The following is a 24573-nucleotide window of genomic DNA, read 5'->3' as shown; positions in this document are numbered from 1 at the left end:
GGCGTGGCATAGAAAAAATGAAATCATTAACAGATGACGACAGGTGTGAGTTGTTATAGGTCCCAAATAGGCTCATATAATAAATTATCCCTCCATACCATTTGTGGTCTCTTCATCAAGTGATAATTGTTACTGTTTGAGTACAATATATTAGCCGCAATTTGTAAACAAACGTTATGAGTATATATGGAGGATCTGTACAGTATAATTAACTTGAGGATATAGATTGGCCATAAATCACAATTCACTTTGAACTTATGCAATGATCGAGCTGGGCTATAAATATTGATAACTGACCAACTAGGTCAACATAAAGATAGAAGAGACTTTTGAATCCTTTTACCAAAGGATATCTGTGAAATCGCGTGTAGTTTAATCACTTTCTTTAGTCTAACGAAACAGTGAAAAAGACTTTGAAACTGAAATCCTAACTCCATGTTCAATCGAAATCAATCTCTTTACCCTGTCTTTAGTTGCATTTTAACCACATTTCCCTATTTTTGTGGTTTTTGTGTCGAGTTTTTGTTGTTTTACAATTCTATTAGCGTTAATTAATATTCAAATATTCAGTTTTTGCAAGCCGCAAATGTGACCAAAAGCGAAGTCATATTCATCATATAGCAGCAACAACCACCCGCACATTTCTGAGAGGAGAGTGTCTGTTGGCGAGGGGCAGAGGGGCTGGGAGCAGGAAAGCTGTTGTCTGCCCCGAGGCTTTAGATAGGATTGGATGGGGCAGGGCAGGGCAGGGGGGGATGAATACGACGACGAGTCCGGGTCTTTGGTTGCCTGGTGATGATTACAATGATGGGGCTGTTTGGTTTCCTTTTTGCTTATGTGGCCAGAGAGGGAATATCAGATGATGATGCGGAGGATGGGTAGGGGGGAAGGAAGAGAGCTTTTGTTTTGTGTGTGTTGCCTTTGAGTTTGTCTCCTACTCATGCTCCTCATCCTGCTCTCCTACTCCTACAACAAGACTGCTTCTGCTCCATCTCCAGTGATTCTGGAGCTGATTCTGACTCTGGGCTCGTTCGTTTGGTTGTTTTTATTTTTTTTGCTTTTTTGTTTTGTGGCTGGCGAGGCCTTGTCTCGCTTTTTGGTTGATAATTTTTTTTTGGGTTTTGTTTTTTGGCTTTTGTTTTGCCATGTGTGTGTGTGTGTGGATTTCATTTCATTTGATTTCCTATGGCGGCTGCTGCTGCTGCTGTTGTTGGCGACGCTGTGCGCCCATGTTTGTTCTTTTGACAGGCAGTCAACCCGTCGTCATTTCATTTGTTCAGCAGCGCGCACTCAGCCGATGCCCCGCACTAGCCCTCTCCTCTTTATATGCGACACCACCACCACCATCACCATCACCAGCAGCAGTAGTAGTAATAGCACCACCACCACCACCACGAGCAACGCCATCAGCCTTCCCGCAGCCCTTACCCCGCAAAAACAGCAAAACGCCGTTTCCTTTCCCTTTTCAGTTTCATTTCCCGTGTGCAACCAAAGAGCCCAAAAACTCAAACTCAAACCCGAAACCCAGAAACCCAGAACCCAAACCCAAACCCGAGAGTCAGAGTCAGAGTCAGAGACCTAGCCCGAGCTCTCGAGCCCGCCTGTCAGTCTAAAAACCGTGCCCGGCATTGGCGTCGGCGTCGTCGTCGTCGTCGTAGTCGTAGTCGGCGTCGAGCGTCCTTCTCCCTTCCCCATCCCCTTCCTTTTCTTCCTGACATTGCCGCTGTCCAGCCATTTTGATTTATGTGCGTTTCATTTCGTCGTTCAATACTCATATGCGATGCGATGCGGATTCGGATTCGGAATGTGTTGCGGATATGGGAGTTTTGGAATATCTTTTGCCAGTCAACTCACTGGGATCTCACTGGGCTGTGAAAGTGGGTTGATGGGCTGATGGTTTGCTGCCCATTAGCGGAGTTCCTCGTTTTACAGTTGGCTCTGTTTGCGGGAGGTTCTAATTTTGTTCTGCACATAACGTTTTTCTGATTCCCGTCTTTGTCAGGACTTTTGCCATTGCTTTTGGTACTCAGTTTGAAATTTCAATTGTTTTTGATTTCTCCCTCATGCTCTCTCTGTGTGCACTTTAAAAGTAACCTATGCATTCTATCCCATTCAATTTTGCGGCTAATGATGGAGGGGGTAGGTGGCTAATGCGGGGGTGACAATGCATTAGCCCAGGGCTGTGGGAGGGGATAAACCAGAGCAGAGCAGAGCAGAGCGTGTGTCCTTTGTGCAATCAAGAGAATTGCCGTTGACTTAATGGATGTTAAATGTGCTCGAAACAGATGACGAAATAAATTAAATTAACAGTAGCAAGAAAGGAAAAAACAGGCACACGGAATTGCATATGTATGTGTGTACAGGATGGAAATAGTAATTGTAAGAGATTTCTTTCCCAATACATTTATGTATCTATTCCTTTGGGAAAAACTATTAGAAATGGGGCAAATGTTAAGTATATAAGTGAGAAAGGACATTCTAAGTAATAAGTTTAGTTTTTGTTTAGATCGTTTCATTTACAAGCAACAACATAGACACAGGACAACAAAATCGACTTATTTTATATAAATCCTTCGAAAATAAAGTAGATGAATCTATTTAGTAATCAAATCTTCTAGATTCTGTCTGTTTGAATATAGTTTGAGTTTATTTGTACTAAACTTAAGAAAACAAGTCTTAAGTCTTAAACTAATTCATTGATAAATTCAATTTTTAATAGAATTTTTATTTGGATTTCTAATTTCTATTTCAATTTGGTCAAATTTCTGTCTCTAACTCACTCATAATTCATAATTTGAATGGAACAAATTATTAGGTCTCTATCTTATCAGTCAGAAAGAGTTCTTTATACTTAACTGTTGATTGGTTTTCTTCTTTTTTTTTGTTGTTTTGCTTTGTTGCATATCAAATGCATTAAATAAAGTTATCAATGTCGAAGCGTACATATCGCTCACTCACTCACTCACACTCGTTTCGTGCTAGTCAAATAAAAAGCAACATTTTAAAATTTATGGCTTCACGCAATTAGCGTTTCAATTATATGCAAAAGGGATATTGAAATGAATAAGGAAAAAATGGGAAAACAGAAATTTAGAAAACGAAAAAAAAAAAAAAAACGGAACAACAGCCAGCTGGTCCGTTGGCATAATGAAGCCATAACAAAAAGTGGCAGGAGCCGGTGTAGGACTCGCAGTCAGAGAGTTGGGAATCGAAGCAGGAATCGGAGAGACTGGAGAGTCCTTAGCCCCGGCGGCGGCAACTGACCAACCAAGCCGACGACACTCTCGATGACTTCCACGTTTCCACGCTTTTCACTTTCAATTGTGGCTCAACTTTTTCACTATTTTTCTCTCGCTTCCTCCTTCTTCTCTCTGTCTCTCGGTCTCTCAGTCTCACTGCCAACAATTGCGCTGCCAAAAAGGCAATAAATCTTCTGCCGCATATAAACAAAAAAAACCAACAAAATTTTCGTGTTTTGTTGCGTGCGTTTGGCAAAGAAGGGTAACCATCGGTAAACCAACAGGGAAAGGGTATAAAAGCAGCGGCATATTTGTATTTCATATGCATGGCGGTAATTTTTGTGATTATGTTGTTGTTGCTGTTGTTGTCGCTTTACAAAATCAAGTTCAGCCTGTTCCCACCGAACAAAAAAACCAACAACAACCCAAAAGGGTTTCCTGGTGTAAGAGAAATTCTTTTATAAACAACAAAAAAAATATTATTATTATACATTCATGACAGCAATTATCGGCTCAAAATCAAAAGCCGTGTACATATATCAACTTTTTGTGTGTGTTTTTTTTTTTAATAATTATTTCTAAATTTTATTTGCGTTTCAGTTATTCTGACAAAGGCTACAAAAGTTCTTATCGCAACGTGTTTGGAGCTTTTTTCAGTTCGGTTTTTATCAATCGTTTTTTATCGTTTCAATTTGTTGTTTAATTTACTTTTTTCCACATATATTTTTATTCAATTAAACACTTTTCCCTCGACTTTAACAACATCTTTCAACCAACAAGTTTCAACGAAAGCGCGCGCAACATTTTGCTGGCAACATCCACTCCAAATAATGTTGCCTTGGCAACAAATGGCACAAAATGTTTCCAACATGTTTACAGTGCCTTTAGCTGAATTTGCAAAGGTTGCAAAATGTTCAAAGTTTCACAAATTCACAGAAGTCAGAAGCTGGAAATTTCTAAATAAGTTCCAAATTGGAAAGCCTCAAGAGATTATCATAGAAACATTTTATAACCAAGACTCACAATCAGTAGAAGAATCAATCAATCACTTAAATTGTTTAACTGAACAATATAATATTCGTTCTATAAGTTCTTCAGACTTATCCTCTAAATCACTCTCTACTTAATTACTTTTTCTCATCTTAAAAGCGACATAAACAAATTAACTTTTGATAAGCTCAAAAAACAAAAAGGATACAAAATCTATAAAACGATTCTCAAGCCATATACATACATATATATGTATGTATATAGATCCAATTGTGATTACCACTCCTAAAGAATCTTCTGAAACACATTTTTAGTTTTTAAATACATCCAAAATTATATTTTAATCCAACATCGAGATCGCAATCTTTTTTATCGATAAGAACTCTCCAAAAAAAGTACTCGAAGTAATGTAAAATTACTTAATAGACTGAAAATATTAATACTCAAAAATATAGTTTTAGTTAAAAAGTCATAAAAGCAACTGAGAAAAGTCGAAATGTTTCCATTTTCAATTTCTTTGCTTTTAATGTGCCTGCATTTGGAACCACTGTGCGTATGCGTGTGTGTGGTTGTTGCCCCAAAAACAATGCCGCCATTTATCATTTTCTTTGTATCTGCCTCGCTCTGGCACATGGTCTCAAACGGCCGCATGCTACTCTCGCTCTGTCCCTGTCCAACGCGCTCTCGTTCTCTCGGCCGCAACATGTTGCCAGCAATAAAGTTGGTTGGCCGACTCGCGTCAGAGGAGCGCTTCAGCAGTTGTGAATGAATTAACGGGCCAAATAGACGTGTGTGCGCGCCGTTTTATGGTCGTATCGAGTCACGGGTTTATTTATTTCAAACGCTAAAAATTTACGTAAATTTTATGAACAACAAATAGCAAAGAGAAATGTAAACACTTCCGATTTGTGGGAAGTAGGAAAACATTCGAATTGTGTGTGGCAAAGCAAAAGATTCATCAACTCGTTCCTTCTCCTTGTGTGTGTCTTCGGTTTTGGCGCAAAAATGACATGGAAAATACGTAGAAAATGTGCCATGGTCTCTGATTACTGAATGGCAACAATCCAATTCGAAATATAAATGTGAAAATCAATTTCTTGTGCAGGCTTATCAATAATATGAACTCTCTTTCGGGCTCCGAGATGTCACCGGCATTGACTTGAGCGCGAGTTTCGTCTGCCAATTTCCTGATAAGACTCATTTCGTGTGCTGATAACCCTCAAAATTGAAATCACAAAAACAATCACACAAACAATAACACGTTGCAACAAATTGATTTCGAGCTGGAATATTGGAACAATATTTATATTGTGTTTATGGGTAGAAAACGCAAATCATCCCGTCAACATCGAAATTATTTGCGTTTGCATCTTCTCGTCCTTTCGTTTATCGTTCTGATTGTCGCCATCGTCGTCAAGTTGAGGCTTTTTTTGATTTTGCTTTTGTATCGTTTGCAAAATTTCAAGAAATACAGAAAATTCATCAGCGAAAGACTCTACAATAATAATATTAATACTTATAATAAACAATACAAGTTGCCTCGTTTGATTTGATTTCGGAGTAAGCGGAAAAATTGTGATTTGTCGATTTGTATGTAAATATTATACAAAAATTTATAAATAAGTGTAAAAAAGAAATAAACGTCTACGTTTTAAAAAGAAGAAAATATTGTGATATTAAATAATAATAATAATTAAGACATACGCGTCGTGGAATTTACATATATATATAAATATAAATACATACATATATATAGCTCTATATATATAACTATATGTTTATAGTGAAAGTATTCTACGTCTAAAACTAAGCAGCAAATATATATATACATCGACGCACACACGACGTATATATATATTTTGGGCACCAATTTTATACGGAAGACAACAAGAATTATATCGATAAAAGACACGAATAACAATCACTGAACTAAGGTAAATATTTCTACAAACCAGAATAACTTTTAAATCACAAACATTTCTCTTTCGAATCGTTATGAAATATCTTTTCGAAATATTGGCAAGGAAGTACTTAAAAGTTTCAGAATTTTGAGTTGTTTTTAAATGGCGTATTTTCTATATCTCAAGCTTTTACTGTCTACTTTCAAAAGGATCTAACAAATTCAAAAAAACCCACAATAGCAATTCAAAAATTATAAGAAACAATGTTTTGATTTAAAGTTTTAAATTGTTAAAAATTTAAATTTAACTTTGTTTTTCTTAATAAAACAGAATGTTACTTACTCAGTTCTTTAAAGGACTTTATTCTTTATCAATAAATTATACAAAACTCAAGGTTCTAAGATTTTTAAACGGTGAAGTTTAAAACTTAAAGAAAAGAAGAAAATAGTTTATAGTTTTTAAAGAAACTTAGAAAACTTTTGAAAAATTAAAAAAAAAAACATTGTTAGGCAAATGAATAGCATTAAATTCGATTCAGCAGTCCTCGGTAGATGAGTTGTCTAAGTGACCCAGTCATTTGAGAGGATCAAGTTCGAATTCCAGGCTAGTGCATGGATGTAGTTTAAGCCGAAGGCCTTAAACTTAGGTATTGTTAGGTTGATATCCTATACTTATAATAATAATAATCATAATAGTAATAATAAATTCAATTCAAAAGTAAACGAAACGAACTCATAATCAGAAGTATGACATTTCACTTGATGTTCCTCCTTTAAGTAATTTGATTGGAGTAGATAAAGGTTCTAGTATTGTTTCAATTATTTTGAATAAGACGAATCATTATACCCTTGCAGAGGGTATTATAAAATTGGTCAGATGTTTGTAACGCACAGAAGGAGACGCGTCAGACCCCATAAAGTATATATATTCTTGATCAGCATGAGAAGCTGCGTCCGTCCGTCTGTGCAAATCAACTTCACGCCGCCATCTTAAGAGCTATCAGGATGAATCTTGGTATTTGAGCTCCTTATAGCCCGGAGCAGATAAAGTATAAAAATTGTCAGGATCGGCCCACTATATCATATAGCTCTAGAAGAAACATTTTCATAAAAATTGGAGTACCCCCATGAAATTTGCTACGATGATAGTATTATATATAAAACATGCTTAGGGAATGATGAAGAATAAGAAAAAATTCTGGTATAAAGAGTAATAATGTTTTGTTTGTGTATTGATGAATTGAGTTGCGGGGAAAGAAATTTCAAAAAGTAAAAATGTTCTTTGATATTTTTTATAATCAGTTGGATTCTACTTAATACTTAAGACAAAATACAACAAAAAGAATTTGCTTTTTAAAACTTAATTCAATGTTAAGAACTAATCAAAAACTGATCAGCACAACTCGACTTTAAGAGTCATTCGTCCTTTGAGTTACGATAGGCCATTGACTGACATTTTAAAGACGTAAATCTATTTGTTTTCCTTGTTCTATAAGCTCGATCAAATTAGTATAGTGGACTGTCAGTCCTTGGAAGAACCGAGTAGAAAGTTAGTTTCAAATGACATCAACTTAGTCAGCTTTATAATAGTTCGAATTGATTGATATCAAAATGATGTTAAAAATGTGTCATTAAAATTTAAAAATCCATAGTTTAAGGTTGAAAATTACAAACTTTTGATATGATTTTGCTTGTGTTTTTTGCTTTGACAGTTTATTATTCTTTTGTATATCTATTTTCAATCCGTACAACAATTGAGTTATCATTACAACAAATCATAAATTACGAGTTGCTGTTTGCTGCTAAAAGGCGAATAAATTGAAATGCTTGTAATTTTCATGTTTTATTCGCAATTATAGTTATTTAATTGCTATTATTGTTGCATAAATACTCGACTGCTACTTGACTTGGCACATCATTATTACGGCAAAAGCCACACACAGGCAAACAAACGGACAGACGGACGGACAATCAGACACTCTCAGAGTAAACATATTCATATGCCATGGACACTCACTCAATAGATTCAACAAAAGGAAAAAGTTAAAAAAAAAAACAGCAAAAAATGATTTATGAACAAACACACACGGCGAGAGAGATAGAGAGAATGCAGCAGAGAGACAGGGAGAGAGAGAGAGAGAGAGAGAGATGCATGTGCCCCAGTGTGCACTGCAGTTGTTCTCTTATCTTGCCATCAACATATAAATCGCTTCCATGGAGATGCGCTAATTATTTCATATGTCTCTCTTCATCTCCCTCTATCTGTCTATCTCCAGCTCTTTCTCGCTCAATTAAAAGCAGTTTTGCATTTCATGATTTTCATTTATGTCATTTTGTTGCTGTTTTATTTTAAGAACAACTTGTTTGATTATTGAACCGCTTAAATGTTTAACCCGCGCGCGATTTGCAATTCGCGATTATCAGGCTAATTTGCTTTGTAAAATTGCAAAATGGAAAAGAGATTTATGGGCTGGCTTAATGATCTAATTAAATTGCAACTAGCCATGGCCCAACTCATGGATTCGACAACATCTCGTTATGCATTTTGACACGCTTTTATGCTAATTCACTTTATGGTAAATAAAAATGTATTTTAAATGTAATCAGTAGAAACTCTGAAGCGGAGACGAAATCGTTTAAGTCTTTTATTGAGAAATTGCTAAGCCAAATCAACATTCTATAAGCTTAAAATGTGAATTTGTCGAAGCTTTTATCTATAATTTATTAAAAATTTTACTTTTCCCCACTTAAAATAAGTTATTTACATTAATAGAGGAAAAGTGTTCCAAATGAGTCACGATGGGAAAACTATCAACCTCTGATCAAGCCAATTGAGAATTATAATCTAAGTTAATCTTCTAATAAGAGAATCATTCCCAATTATATTTGGGGTTTGGAGAGCAATATTTCAGCAAGTCTTTCTCTGTATAGACACCCTATAAATATTATAAATTTATTCAAGTCCCCGCTTCCTGTTTAAATTAATTTGCATCACCCTCAGCTTTAGTTTTAATCTGTTTTTGTATCTTTGAAGTTTTTTAGCATTTTGTGAAACTAATGACTCACAGATGTCTGCCTGTGTGTGAGTGTGTGTTTCTCTTCTTTTTTTTTTTTTGCAAATCAATGGGAACTAGTTAGTTGTTCAGATCTGGGCCAGAGCAAAAACACAGAAAACCAAATAAAAATGTTCCCAAGCTTTGTTGATTAAGCACTGTGACATTTCTATCGTTGGAAATTAATGCCCGATTGATGACTGGCGATCCGACGATGACGATGTTGGCTGTCTTCCATATTAATGGCCAGCGATGGCTTATCACACTCTCCGCTTAAATCGCAGATCATGAATTAATGCAAAAATCTTGGCCAAGAAAAAGAGTTGATTTCAAGTGCAACATTGCATATTAGATAGGGAGAGGGAGAGAGAGAGAGAGATTATCACGGCGACAGGTGACAATGACAGCTTCATTATAAAGCAATTAGTTCAATGACTGCTCTGTGTGTGCATTTGTCTGTGTCCCTGATAGGAGTTTGGAATTAATTTTTAATAGGACAGCATAAACTGCAAGTGACAGGAGTAGAAACAAGAGTGGAGTAGATGACATCCACCCACAGCAACAACAAACTCCTTGCCTCCTGGACACAATGCAGACACACACACTTCCCTGCCAGCTTGTCTGTCTTCTGTGCTGTCTATCCCTTTTCCTCTACATATTAAGCTCAGTGCGTCGAGTGTGTCTGTGTGTGTGTGTGTGTGTGTGTGTGTTTGCCTGTTTTTCAATACAAAACAGCATGTTGAACAAGCAAACTGCAGCTTGGACTTGGAGAGCACGTTGGAAAATCTAACGAATATGTAAACGATATGCTAGAAAAATGTCAGTCAAACTGTCGCTTCCAACACACGCGCAGCCCAACAACAACAAAAACTACAACATTTAGTCACTTGATGCTTATATTGAAAATTGTTTTCTGCATTGCATTTTGCCAGTAGTTGCATCCGACACGAGTATGTACACTGGCAAAAACAAGGGACACATTTGATGCCCTATTTTGGATCATCCGACTACCTTCCACCTGTCTTGGCTTCCAAAGATCTCAGCTTCAGTTCCTCTTCTATTAGATCCCATGGATTTTTGCAAGTTTATGTTAATTTTTTCAGTGTATTTTGAAGTTTTCACCTCAGCAGCGTTTTTTTTGCAAAACTACAAGCAGAACCAGCTGTAGAGCTGCGGCCTGAGAGCCCCTCATGGCAGACGATGACGACGTCGAGTAAAAAATGGGGGGAAAAAAATCAACACATTTATGGAAATTTATTCATAGAACTTATGAAACCGATAGACAACGGCAACAACAAAAAGCGGCTGTCTGACTCTGACTCTGACTGGGTTGCCAAGTATACACAGAGCTCAGTGTATCCAGCACCAGTCGCCGCTGTTGGAGGTTGTGAGCCTGGTTTAGTTTCGTCCAACTGTATTATTTTTTTATGTTTTACAGCCTTGGGTGGGAGGGGGGAATGTTGATGTGATAGCCACAGATTGTTTCATATATATTTCTATATAAAATTGTGTGTGCAAAATGTGAGATTTGTTTGTTGCGGGGGCAAAATGTTCTATGTATGAGTGAGTAATTTGTTGATGTGTTTATTTATGTTTTCTTTTCTCCCATTTTTAATGCTTTTCCGCCACTAATATGTGAATGCAACTGAAAGTGCAACGAAACGACATCACTGCGTTGGCCTGTTGGCTAATTAAGTTATTGGCTGGTTGCGGCTGCTGCTGCAACGTTGGCAACTTGTTGCCGGCATTTTGGCTTGACATTCGAGTGCAATTGACTTAATCCCTGGTAAGCTGTTGTCTGCCTCCAACTGCAGTTGTTGTCGGTACAAATAAGGCGAGTTTACAATAGTGCACCTCGGGGTCCGTACAACGAGGCAGTCATCCGCTGAATGTAGATACAAAACGACACACTGCGAGTGTGTGTGTGTGTGTGTATCCACATCCACTTGGCCTGCTGCTGTTGTTGCGTTGGCGGTTAACGCCAGTCGACTCCAGTCCCTGTTCCTGTCCCTGTGCCGTTGTCTCTTCTGGCCTTTTCTGGCCTGGCCTGGGTCTCTGCCTTGTATGTTAATTTGTTTTTGGTATCTCCACTCACCCTTCCTCTCTCCCTCTCTCACTCTTTGTAAACTCTTCCTCCGTTTTGGTAGTGTCTAGTTTGGGCGCGTGTCATCATTAACTTGGCTATTTGGGCTACCCTCTCTCACATGTGCTTGTTGTTGCCTATTGTTGGCTCATTTCATTTTCCTAGTCTTACATTGTCTTCTTGCATTAGCTTAACAATTGGTTAAAAATACCATTTAGACCAACTAAAAACGCTTTGACATTCCGTATTAACATTCACAAGGAGTAAGCCTTGTTTTGAATAATTAAATGTGAGAGTAAAGCAAAAATATCAATTAGGAAAGTCTTCTTAGATGACTTGTAAACATCCTTTATAGGATAATGTATTCGGTGGATCTCGAATAAGGAAAGCATGATTTGATTTTCCCACAATTTCTTTGAGGTTCGTGTGGTTTTTAAGACTCCCATTTAAGAAGGTCTTAACCTATCCCTGAAAATGGATCATTGTGCTTCACTTTGCCCATCGGGAGCCATTTTGTAAACATCGATCAAGACTTTTTGTGTTTCATTGTGGTTTTCTGTGTTTTATTTTTCGCTTAGTGTCGCATAATTGCGGTTTTCCTTTGAACTGCAGCGCCTGCAATTTGCTTATCGCCACAAAATGATCTCAGATTGTTAATAGGGAGAGCTCCAAAGCGGGGAGCTGCATTGTTGTGGCTGTTGTCGCTGTATTCTGTGTTCTGTTGTTGTTGTTGTTGTTGCTGTTCGACTGGCGCTGTCGTCTTCAGTTTGCTCGAGAGTACATTTCAATTAATTAACATTCAGTTGCACATGCGCTGCGCGTACTTGCGGCAAAAGCGGATACCGAAAATTGCTGATTGCGACAGATAAACTCATTTACAGCGGTTAAATGCCACCGGCGGCGCACATAGCCAACACTTTCGGGCGGTCGTTGATTCAAAGGCAATGGAGATGAAGACGACTACGGCAACGGCAACGACCACGAAGATGGTAATGACAATGTAGATTCGAAGATGGAGACAAAGACAGAGACAGAGCTTTTGCCGGCATATCTATTGCGCATTGCAAACGACGTACACGCCCATGCCACAAAGAGGCAATACACTGAGGATATTTTGACGATCATCCCAGGTAACTGAACCGAACTTGCTTCACTCGTTTCGTTAAAGGATTAATCTTTGGTGTGAATTTGGTGTGATTTGACAACATTGACAAATTGAACTCGAAACTCAAAATGCATTTCCCTTTGGGAGTTATTCTTTTCAGTGTATTTCTGTAAATGAGTCTCTGTGATTGACAACCAGGTCGAGACTCATTGATTGTAATCGCTGCTCACGTTTTTCTCTGGCTACCTTTTCCCTCTTTCTCTTTCTCCATAGAGCTCTCTCTTGTTTTATAGTTTTCCCATGTTCGTGTCCATGGAGCTTGGCTCCTGGAAGTTGTCATGTTTCGAGATCTTTATCGGTCACATGACATTACAAATTTATGCCAAAACATTAGAAAAATTATTGTAATTAACGTAAAGAAGAAGAAAGATTGGTAGCTATATAAATATATGTATGTATTTGGGTGTGTGTGTGTGTTTGGCCAGGACAAGCCACACATGAAGTCAACGAGCTTGGGTAAAAGAGTTGGAATCGGGAGTAGCAGTTGCAGTTGGTTGTGGTTACGTCTGGTAATCCTTTGCACAAACAGCCAACGGCGACAGGCGACGCCAAAATCCTGTACACACACACACACACACATACGGTCAGAGAGCTGAGAGCAAGCGAGAGAGATATAAACATGGAGGAGATTATGAAGGCAAATGCCCGTGTAAAATGTAAAATGTCTTAATGATAAACAAACAGAAAAGTTTTACGCCTGGTTAGGATACGCATAAAGTTTCCACACATCGTTGAAATCGGGCAAATCTAACACCCATATACCTTCTAACCATTTTACATTTGCCTTTTCCCACCCCCTTTACTCTTCTGTCTCTCTATTTGTGCACAAAATAAAAACGTTACTCGAATGTTGTGAACGCAGCGTATACGTAATATTTGCTTGCCTCTGTCAGAACAGTGGTAAAAAAGCTTCAAGTGAAAATCATATTCATTATTATCATTTCATTTAATCTGTTTTAATAAACACACTCTAAGACATTTCTTCCATGGAGAAATTTGATAATTTACTTGACTTTTTCATATATATTTTATGTTTTCTTTAATTTAACCACACTGCATATTATTATTTAGTTGCTATTGGAAAAACGTATGCACAAATTCTTTATAGACGAGTATAATTTTGTAATTTGGTTTTTGTTTTTCTCTGTGTGTGTGTGTGTGTGTGTGTGTGAGTGTGTTTGTTGGTTACATTGAAATTGCATGCTGACACGCAAAGGCAAAAAGTTTGCCCCTGTTGTTGCTGTTGCTGTTGCTGTTGCCACTGTTGTTGGTGTAATGTCTTCTTATTATGCTGCGACACTAAGCCCAGGGTCTGTTTTGGGTCTGGTTCTGAGTCTGGGCTGTGGTACGGTTAGGTTGGGTTTGGTTTTTTTCTAGCTTTTCGGTTTTGGATTGGCAAACAAAGTGTCTAAGCGGGCAAAATTTGTATAAAAAATAAAATATGGTTTTCTTATCAATGGATGGGATCGTGTATGCTCGGCTAATAACATGCAATTTCCACCAACAACACACACACGCACACATACTCAATTTTCCCAAAGTCGAAGCAAAGGAAGCAGGTGAAAAGTCTGCCATTTGCATGAATACAAATGAACCGACAGACCGACCGACAACCCCCGTTGCGGAGGCTCTAAAAATAACACAAAAAAAACTCACACACACACATAGAAAATGCGAAGGTGTTGAAAATTAGTAACTGTCGGTGGTCCGATACGTTATGAAATGATATATCTATATAGACACCCAAGTGCACATACATATATTCGTATAGAGAGGTAACAGGGCACCAAGTGGAACCAAGTGCTCTACTTTAATCAGTCATACGAAAGCGAAAAATGAATTGCTTACTAAATGTTCCACATTTATATACTCGGTTGGGTATTGAATGCGTTTTATTTATGTTCTCAATGCTATTCGATATCGTTTTATCAATAACTTTGTACGATATAGACACAATGAAGTATATTTATAAAACTTCTTCGAAATCATATCAGTTTCGATTAACTTGAACTATTTTCAGTTGCCCTAATTAACTAACTGGGAAAGATTGAATGCAATTTCGCAGTCGATTGCTCGATAAGCAATTGCTCAATTGGTTTTTGAGGTTCATTTAATCAATTGTTAAGAAAAGCCAATTAAGAAAAAGTCAATTGCAGACCAAAGAGAAGGCCGGAATTCCTCAACTCCAGCAATTTAACAGGAACCAAGCAAAGTGTTAATTGAATGACCATAAATATAAGCAGCAAACAAGCAAGTCAAGCAAGAAGGCAACAGAACGAGGCCTGAAGGAGGAGCAAAAATTACTTAATTAGTTGGCCAGATCCTTGCCAAGAAAGCAGTCAAAGAAAAAAAGAGAGAGAGAAAAAAAACACAGCTCAAGCAAAAGGCCAAGGCAAAAGTGTAAATTGAAATGAAATATTCATGCAGAGATTTCTTCATGCCCAAAAGAAGCGATGCGACTGTTGTTGTTGTTTTTTTTTTCTCTCGCTCTTTTCTTGAAATGAAATCTCATTATCACCTTGTGGCATTCTTTGAATGCATTTTGGCTGCAGACCAGCTCCGCCATCAGAGCCGACCAAATCTGGATGCTGGGCTGGGAAGTTGCTTCAGTTCGAAGTCTGAGCTAATTATCGTAATTATTGCAAATTTACAAATTGATATGAAATTGATTAAAGCCCAACGACGACGACGATGGTCAGCAGGAGAAGAGAAGAAGGTGATGGAGGCTATAACTGAGCGACAGGTAAAACCAGTTTTGCAAAAAGGAGCTTAAACTGATTTGGTTTATTTACAAAGAGAATAAGAAAACACAGGAAAATCACAAAACTGTAAATTAAATGGCAACGCCATCACGACTGTACTTTCTACAGAGATCGCTCAATTTGTCCATAAAGTACATATACATATATATATGTACATATTCTGTGTGTTATATCCAAGTACATATAATACTCGCAATTCTCTTGGTGAGAACAAATTTTTCAATTAAGCCATTAATTCACTTCGCGCCACACAACATTCAGCAGCACTCAGAGTCGAACTCACTTGGCATCGTTCATTCGCTGGTACTCACAATCATCAGCCTCTTCATTCATTCTCTTCAGCATCCTCTCCGTCGTCGTCGTTGTCATCATCGTCATCATGATTGTCGTTCCTTCTGTGGCATTATTTTATTAAGCTTTGCATCCAATAACAGAGTCTCTCTCTGTTTCTCCCTGTCTCTTCTCAGCTTCTATTTGGCCGTCTTTTGTTGCACATTTGCTTGTTGTCCACTTTTACGCAAATTTTATTCATGTTTTTTGCCCCCCGATATACCCCTTTTATCACCTCCCTCCTGCCGTCTTGACTTCCTTTGTTTGCCACACATTGTAAAGTTGTCGTCACAAAAGTTGCTCCGCTTTCGACTTTTCTTTAAACCGCAAATGTCTCCCTCTCCTCTATCTTTCTCGCTTATTCTTTCAACTCTTTTGGCCTGGAATATTTTCGACATTGGATTGAGGATTAGGCAAATTGTCTTCAAATTAAATAAATTGTCTGAAAAATAGTTTTAAATTGGACACGAAATAATGAACGAAAGAATGATAAAGGTTTTTGATAAGGTTTTTGAATATAAATAGTTAAACTTAGTTGTTTTCTACATTCAACTAATATTAAACTGTTTTCGTTTCATTTCTTTACAGGTAAGAATTCAAGCCAAATGCCATAAGCCTAAAACCAGCAAAAGCCTGGAGGAAAATAACATGAGAAATGAAATGCGAACGTAAGCAAGAAAATTGTTGGCCTCCCCCTTTTGAATAGTAAAACTTGCTTCAGACCTGAAACTTTTTTTGCCACGCACTTGGCAAGAAGCGAATGGAATCAACCCCACAACCGCACACACTCACACACTCATACTCACACACCCAAACACATATCAAACTTACCCCAAGGACGGGGTTGTTTTTCCATTTTGAGCCATGCGCCGCTAGTTAGGAAAATTGAGAAGAAATAACAACAACAGCAGCGACCGAGTGGCGAGGGGGGAGGAAAAAAACAAGAAAGAAAAACAGGAAAATATCCACCCGGCGTCTGCGATTACGATGGTCTAATGCCATTTTTAGTTTTTCATCCATATGGGCAGCTGCCCGGCACCGGAGAACTAAGAGCCTGCGACCTGAGAACTCGTTACTGGACAAGCCTTATCAATGCCAATGCCAATAGCATTCTCCCAGTCCACTTTAGTCCTCCAGTCCCGAGTCCTGAGGCCAGTGCGTTGTGGCATCATTTGCCTTTGGGTAAAGAGAGAGGGGGTGGGCTGTGTTTTTGGCTTTTCATCATCGTCTTAGCTTGTTGCGTGGGTTATGGCCAAGCAACTTATCGCCAACCAAACAGAAATCGACTTTTGTTTCACTACTACTCCCCTGAGACCCGGAGAGGCAAATAGGGAGAAAAATCTCTGTATCTAGTGGGTGTTAAAGGGCATTGAGAGGGGGAGTGTGGCAGACTCTGATTCTTTCTTTTCCTTGCCATCTCGAACATATTGTTTTCCACCAAATAGTTTTTGCCTGCAAAACAGAAATTGCAGCTAAAATGCCTTTATCGATTTAACAGTCATTGATTGTCAGGGGTAAAAAAATTTCCAACAAAAACAAATGCTTCAAAAGGATCATTTATAGGACTTTTCAGATAACATTTTTAGTTAGTTAGTTCTACATGTTAAAACCATTCAAGATTATGGGAAAAGTCAATATTATTTCTGATCCATTAAAATGATATCATTTTAAAACTGTCCTTGCTTTTAAAATAAGATGTTCTTGCTTCCATTTGGCTACTAATTTTAGCCACTCTGTTTAAAAAGGATTCCCCAGAGTTTGGCTTAAATGAGATATTAAATTTTCTCTTTTTTTTTTGGTTTTTGTTGTCTGCTCTTTGAAAATAAATATAATTTAATTTAGTTGAAAATTTGTGATGCCACCATTTGTACTAATTAAACTAAATGGCTAAACTAAATGTGTGTGTGTGTGTGTGTGTGTGTGTGGGATATTTAATTAGCTGCTGCGTTGCCCAACCCCCTTTGGCGGGTTTCATTGCGGTGTTTGCAACACGTGTAACGTGGCCCAAAAGAGTGGCAAAAGGCCTCGTTCTGTCTGTCTGTCTGACTTTCTGTGTGTGTGTGTGTGTGTGTGTGTGCGTATAATCCCCATTGGGACTCAATGTTCCCAAGCTCCCAGTTTTCTGTGAATTATACGCAACAGCGAAAACTACTTTGGCCGGTGTTGGTGTCGGTGTCAGCTGCGCATTAGTACAAAATTTTGTCCACCCATTTTCCATTTGCCCAAATGCCTCTAATGGGCGTGTTGCCTTCAGTTGGTTTTTCTTTTCTGTTGGTTGACATTTTCCATGATGGCAGCTCGTCATGTTGCCAACTAATTTTCATGAAACTTGACATAGGCAGCACATGTGAAATCCAAGCTAGAAATGGAACCACCGTGTGGGTTGGAGGAGTTCGTTGTTTGGGAAGTTTGGAGTCACCTAACAATGCCCAATGGAATTGTTTCATTTGTTTGCCTTTTTGTTTTTGTTTTTGCTGTTTTTTGTGGCGTTGACTAAATTAACATTGACATGCCTTGTTTTTGTCGTTTGTATTTGGTTGGCTGCCACATTGGGAGATCTGTTTATGTATTTTGTTCTTTTTTTTTTGGGGGGTTTGAGGCTTGGGTTGAAGGTTTAGCGACCGCAAATTGCATATATAAATTTCACATTTACCATTCATTTCTGTGGCGCCATATAATTATCATATCATAGTGGAGGAGGAAGACAGGAGACAGCAGGGGAATAAACAGAAGGGCTAACCAGCTGGCTGTAGAGATGAGTTGGAGCTTAGCCATATCTCACACAGAGTTAGAAGAAGGAAGTTATATTTGTGCTCAATTTACCAGTGAACAACGGACCCTATATTAACTAACTGAACAACTAACTATATAAAATACTCTTCCAGTAGAAGTCATTCTAATAGATTGTTAGTTTTGGAGTTTTGGTAATAAGACTTAACTTAACTTTTCACCATCCAAAAGGAGTTCTATGATCTATCAAACTTCTATCTTTATGTCAATTTAGTTGAAATCAACGAACAAAAACTTAATGTTATTATCATTTTAGTATTAATACTTTAAAAATATAAAATTATTAGCTGTGATAGATCGTAAATGTTTCCATTCATTCTCAAAAGTTAAATCTCTTTAGAAATTCGATACGGAATGAAATATAACTTTAATATTGGTAATGAATACATTATTTTTAAAGCAGGAAGAAGCATTTAATATAAACCACAAGAAGAAAGATAAATGGGACAAAATGTTTAAATTAAATTGGGTTAACTATCTGTCATGGTTTTTCCAGCTTTCCTTTAATTGCTCATATTTCCAGCTCTTCGTGTATTTTCACTTTTGTGGGAGAGAGAGAACCAAATAATCAATTAAATGAATGAAGAAACTTGTTCAAACTATAGTGTCAATTAAAAAGTAAACTTACTTCCCCCTTCTCGATATCTTCCCCTCGCTCTCACCCTCCTTCGTGTTTTGTGCTTTCCTCAAGTTGCAGTTGAGAAAAATGTTGCTGTATTTGTGGAAAATATTCTTGTTGCAGTTGATTTCTCAGTCAAGTTCAGTTGCACATTTTATTTGCATTGTTGTTGCTATTTGTAGTTGCATTTGCAATAGTTGTTGTTGTTGTTGTTGTTGTATCTCCCAAGGCATTTTACGCTTGTTGGCAGGCGGCGCCGACGCCAACGAGCCATTGCCAGACACAGAGACATCCAACCGAGAAGTGAATCGGATGAGGCGAAAAAAGGGAGAAGGGGGACTAGGGTAAAGACAAAAGCCAAGTCAATTCAGTGGCAAGCACAGAAAGAGAGAGGGAGAGAGGTTGAGTGAGAGAGCTAAGGGGGAGACTAAGGGGGGGACGGTGGGTGAACTTGCGACTGGGGCGGTCGCGTTTTCCATTTCGTTGAAGTGGAAAATATTTTGTAAATATTTTTGTATGTCTGTATGTGTGTGTGTGTGGTGTGTGTGTGTATTTTCCTTCTTGCCATCTCCTCCAGTTTTTTGTTGTTGTTGTTTTTTTTTTCGGGGTTTTCTTCGTTGCTACTGCCTCCGCAGTTGTTATTTTTGTAAAGCTGTGAGTTTATTTTATTTTTTTTTATTCGGTTCTTGTTGTGCCCCCGCACCTCTCACCCCTTGTATTGCCACCTTGCCGCTGATGTTGGGCTTGTCTCTGTTTTGTATTTTTACAAATATTTTGTGTAATCTTTAAAGCAGACAATGATGACAGGCCACGACGATGGCGGCATTTTGTGTCACATCCTGAAGAGTCTTTCTGGCATTGTTGCCACGACGGGGGTGGTGGGGCCGGGAGGGATGGGCGACGTTGGCAACAGGGGAGGGTGGAGTAATGTCAAAGTATTTAAGCACGTGCGCACAGTGGAGCAGAAGGAATCAGTGAGCATATCCTGTATATATATTCTCTACAGTGAAAACTGCCTTTAGTCAATGGCAACATATGAGATTGAAGACAATAGAGATCAACCTTCGCTTTACCGTTATTACTTACTCGTTTATTACTTAAAACAGGACTTGGTTAAGAACTAAATATAAAGCTTATATATTAGCAATTCAGGACAGAACTTTGAAACGATTTTAAGGACACAAATTGGAAATGCTTTTCATGTTTTGAGAATAGTTTGAGAACTCTTCGACTTCCATCTAGGGTATTTACTGCCGTGAAGCAAGTATCTTTGAGATACTTTTGGTATCTCTTTTGCTGAAATGGACTCATATTTCGCGACAGGCTGTTAGTCAGCAATTCAGTTGGTCTCGGGGTCCCAAAGTCACTGAGCCTGTCATGACATTCGCCTGCATACTTCCCTCCTCCATCTCCTGCGGGCAAAAAGGGATACAAATATAGATATAGATATGTTTGTATGTAGAATATATATTTTTCCTTTTGTTTTTTTTTCACATAGCATCATTTTGCTCTGTGGAAAATAGAACAAAAGTTTCATTTTCTGAGTTTTTTTTTTTTTTTTTTTTTGCCTTCCTTCTGATTCTTTTGCTGTTTTCATTCCCTTTTTGCTTGTGGCTGCTGTCAGAAAAGTGTCAGGCGGCAAAGTTGAATGGGAATTGTTAAGGGGCAACGATTTGAATAAGTAAATATAAGCAGCAGTTGAAGTTGACAATTTCCAACAGCAAAAAACTTTCCGTTTCCATTTCGTAAAGTCATCAGTTTTCGAATCCGATTCGAATTCAGATTGCTTCGATAATTAATTAATTGCCGCACTGCAGTCGTTAATTAAACTCAGCCATATGACAATTACGTGATGACTTCTAATGACAGACAAAACACAGAAACCCCCCAAAAAAGAAAGACCTCCATTCAAGTGCGATCTTCTGAGCCACGTAGGCAAGGTTAATTGCTCTATTTTTGGCTAACAAAATTGTTAGTTAATCTAATGGCCTTGATCTTAGCCATTTGACAGGTAGCTGCTAACCAAGTTCAGGACCTTCATCACCTTGAGGGTCTTTGCTGGGTCTTGCGTAATTCTTCTGAATTCGTTTCATGGTCTCTTGAGGTTCTTATGCAACCTCCTCCCAACTTTCACCTTTTAGCTCCTGCTGATTTTTGTCAACTCGGTGGGTAGCCATTCGATTAGAAATAGGCAGGTTCACTCTTCGCTCTCTTCTTCCTTTATTTGGTTGTCTTTGCCAAAAGATATGACAGTGTTTTGGGTTAAGCGGCAGGTCAAAGCAAATCGTGACTGAAATGGCTTATACCTCATTTTACTCACTAAGCAAAACAAAGAAACAAGTCTACAGAAATATTCATAAGGAAAACTGTATCAAATGTAGTTGAAATATATGAACAAATGATTCATTTGATTTGGTTGTTTTAATTATTTTAATCTACCCCATGGCATTATCCAATTAGATTCCCTAGTTTAGAAGTTTTGCTAGACTCTTTCGGTTGGTATATCCTACAATTCCTTGCTTTGTTTTTAATAAAGTCTATGATAAATTGTGACCCTACCCACCTAGTTAATTGTCCAACTGATAATTATTTAAATAATTGGGTTAAGCAAGTGAAAATGCAATTTGAAATCCAGTATTACTAGTTTCTGTACCTGCGAGCACCTTTTGACTCTTACCTTCATTTGAATTTCACTTTCAACACGCTATTAATATTACCTCTACTTCATTTAAGACAACCGAATTAAAAGTTTCCCTTAACCATAAAAAAATAAAATTAACAGAAAATTTAATTACCACTTAAAAAGAGACGAAACGACTAACTTGATTGCGAGATACTCAAGCGTTTGCAAATTGTTGACATTAGTTTTTTTTTTGGTTTGTACTTTTGGGATCGGGTTTACTTTTGGCATGCTCGAACTGCACACGAAATTATAATTTTCACACGCAACTGCCTCGAGGCACTGGGACTGGAGACTGCAAACGCACTTAACAATTCAATTGTGGAACAATATTTCAATTCGATTGAAGGACCTAAAGGCGGGGGAGTTGCATTTGCACTTAACAAGAGTAGTTCCAGTGACAACAAATGGAGATAAACTAGAGTTTTTGCTATGCCATTTCCACCATATTGCGTGCGAGGTGCGTGAGATGCGTGTTCTTGTAATGAAAGGATTTTTTGTTGTCTCATTACCCAATGTTGGACCGGCCATGTTGATTACTGATTTGTGCTGCTGCCGTTTGCCGTTTGCTGTTTCTTGTGCCAATCAGTTGCCAATAGTCGAGGCACATTGCATTTCATTTGTGCCCTGCCAATCAAGAAATGGCAAACAACATGCATCTGCTGGAGAGAGAGAAGTGTGGACGGACAGTAAACAGACAGCAACAGTCAAGATGGATGAGATGTTGCTGCCGATGATGGCAGAAGTCCTGCAGTGTTATCACGGCAGGGAAGGCAATCGTCTGATCGATCGATCCATCCATCCATCCATCCATTCGATATGATCGAACAAAACAAAAATCATGTATGTTGTGTGCGTGTAGATTGTCAACTTTTTAGGCATAATTACACAGAGCAATGGCTGCCATTATTTTGCGTGCAAGGTGTGTGTGTGTGTGTGTGTTTGTGATCACTGATCATTGTGATCATTAACGATGCAGTGGAGGAAGTGGAGTTTTAATTGCGCTTACACGCAGCCCATATTCTTGCGAATCATGTCAATTCCCAGCGGAATAAGGACTTTGGTTTTAAGTTCTAGTGATGATATCGTGAGTGTTTTCACGTGGAGTTGCCTAAGACTTCCTAAAGGTTTTACTAAGATTGTCTAGTATCTAGTATCATCTCGAATGATGTATTCTGTCTTCTGTGTGCAAATGTGTCAATTAGATTTATTATCAGTTTGTTGTTGTTTGTTCATGTACCATTTATGTCCATTTATTCCCAAATGGGCTAAAGCTCCTTTGCACAGTCAGTCAGTCAGTCAGTTAGCCAGCTTATTGAGGCAGGTGCCAGCCAGGAGCCTATGTCCATTAGTAAATGCTAAATATCGCCAATTAAATGTAAGAAAATGCCAAACATGATTGCAAAATCAACTTCGCCTTCTTCTCCGCCAACTCCTCCTTCTTATGATTGCACTTCTTTCTTACCTTGCCACCTTCAACTCCATGGAAATTTCCAATTCAAATGCTGAAAAGTTTTATTTATGAACCGTCGACGACAATCGTCAAGCGGCTGACATTTTTATTATTATCCGAAGGGCCGCCAAAAACCCGAGCCAGCTGCTGCTCTTAACCTGCTGCTAGCCACCACTTGGCCAGTGTTCTCCCCCGCCCTTCGGTCCTACCATTACCTTATCGATATTTTCAGTGACTAGCCAAGCGTTGCCTGGCCAGCCGCGTTGACAAGCTCAATTTCCAATCGCAATAAAACGCAGCAAACAACAACAACAACTCAGTGGAGGGAAAAGATAAATGTGAGAAAAATGCAGTCACCCTTCCTACCTCTTCGGTCTCTTCTTCAGTATTGTTTCTTCTCTCTGCCGCTTCTTGAGTTGCCTCTTTCACTGCTCTTTCGCAAATCGCGTGGGCTTATCCTACAAGAACCTGCCTTGGCCTCTGCTTTTGCCCCTGCCTCCGCCCCTGCCTCAGAGACTGGCAGTGCCCTGTCTTGCCACAGCATTTCGTTTTGGCTCTGTTTTCGCCTGAAATTTATAGTGGCAATAAAATTTTATTTGCTCTTTTAGTTGATGGCACAATAAACTCTTTTGGCATTTTGTTATTCTCTTGGTCCTCACAACAGCACGTGCTTAAATTTTTTCCTCCTTACTTTTTTATAGTTAGTATATTAAAATATGAACATAAGCAAGCAATATTTCAAGGTCATTTAGCTAAAGGACGTTTCAATTGAAGCAGTTTGAGTTCTTTATCTACATTTATATGTCGTTGGCATTTGCTATTTGATATGATTCATGGCCAGCACAGCGAATACGTTTATAGTATGAACTTACCAATTTTAGTTTATTACCGATTTTTGATTGATTTTTGAGTAATATTAACCTATTTAAAAGTTTTCTGATCAAAATCTAAATTCAGAATGTTGTAGATAGGCAGAAAAGTTATGTGATTTGAATGATATAATTACCCTTTTGGATTAATTACTTTCAAAAATATATATATCATATATTTTTATAACATTAATTTGGAAAGTTATGGAATCCTCATAAGTTATTTCCTATTTTCTTGAATTTTCTTAATCTTCTTTTCTATTTTCTTCCTTTCCGAAGTTCTATAGATTTTCAAGACAAATAAAGAATCGACAAAGATACGATTTAGGTTTTTATTTTTATTTTTTTTTTTTTATATAGCTGTGCTTGTCAAGCCGCTTCAGATGGGCCTTGGAGATTCTGGCAATTTCCTCGTGTACCCAAGGTATATCCAGCAATTCGTGTAGCTCTTTATTTGAAGTAAAGAGATGGCCATTAGACAGGATTCTTAGGGTCTTATTTTAGAAGGTTTGTATGCGGTCCACGTTGGAACGGCTGGCAGTGCCCCATATGGGAACTCCGTAGGTCCACATTGGCTTTAGAATGGTTTTGTATATTAAAAGCTTGACGCGCAGCCGCAGGGTAGACTTCCTTCCAACCA

General features: G+C 38.2%; 1 protein-coding gene across 4 annotated transcripts in view; it reads left to right on the top strand.

The window, feature by feature from the left end:
- The window catches only part of Antp (Antennapedia), a 111602-nt gene that overhangs the window by 69747 nt on the left and 17282 nt on the right, over positions 1–24573 (top strand). Inside the window, exon 1 of one of the 4 annotated variants that reach the window (XM_068296270.1) lies at positions 6064–6163. The exons of the other annotated variants lie outside the window; for them this stretch is intronic. The gene's annotated coding sequence lies outside the window, so the exon portion shown is untranslated. Of the gene's footprint in view, positions 1–6063; positions 6164–24573 lie in introns of those variants that run through there. 4 annotated transcript variants of the gene reach the window in all.

Source organism: Drosophila tropicalis, unplaced genomic scaffold (genome assembly GCF_018151085.1).
Source record: "Drosophila tropicalis isolate 14030-0801.00 unplaced genomic scaffold, ASM1815108v1 contig_859, whole genome shotgun sequence".
Taxonomy (NCBI): Eukaryota; Metazoa; Arthropoda; class Insecta; order Diptera; family Drosophilidae; genus Drosophila; species Drosophila tropicalis.
Note: the sequence above shows the minus strand (reverse complement) of the source record. Positions and strands in the feature narration are given on the sequence as shown.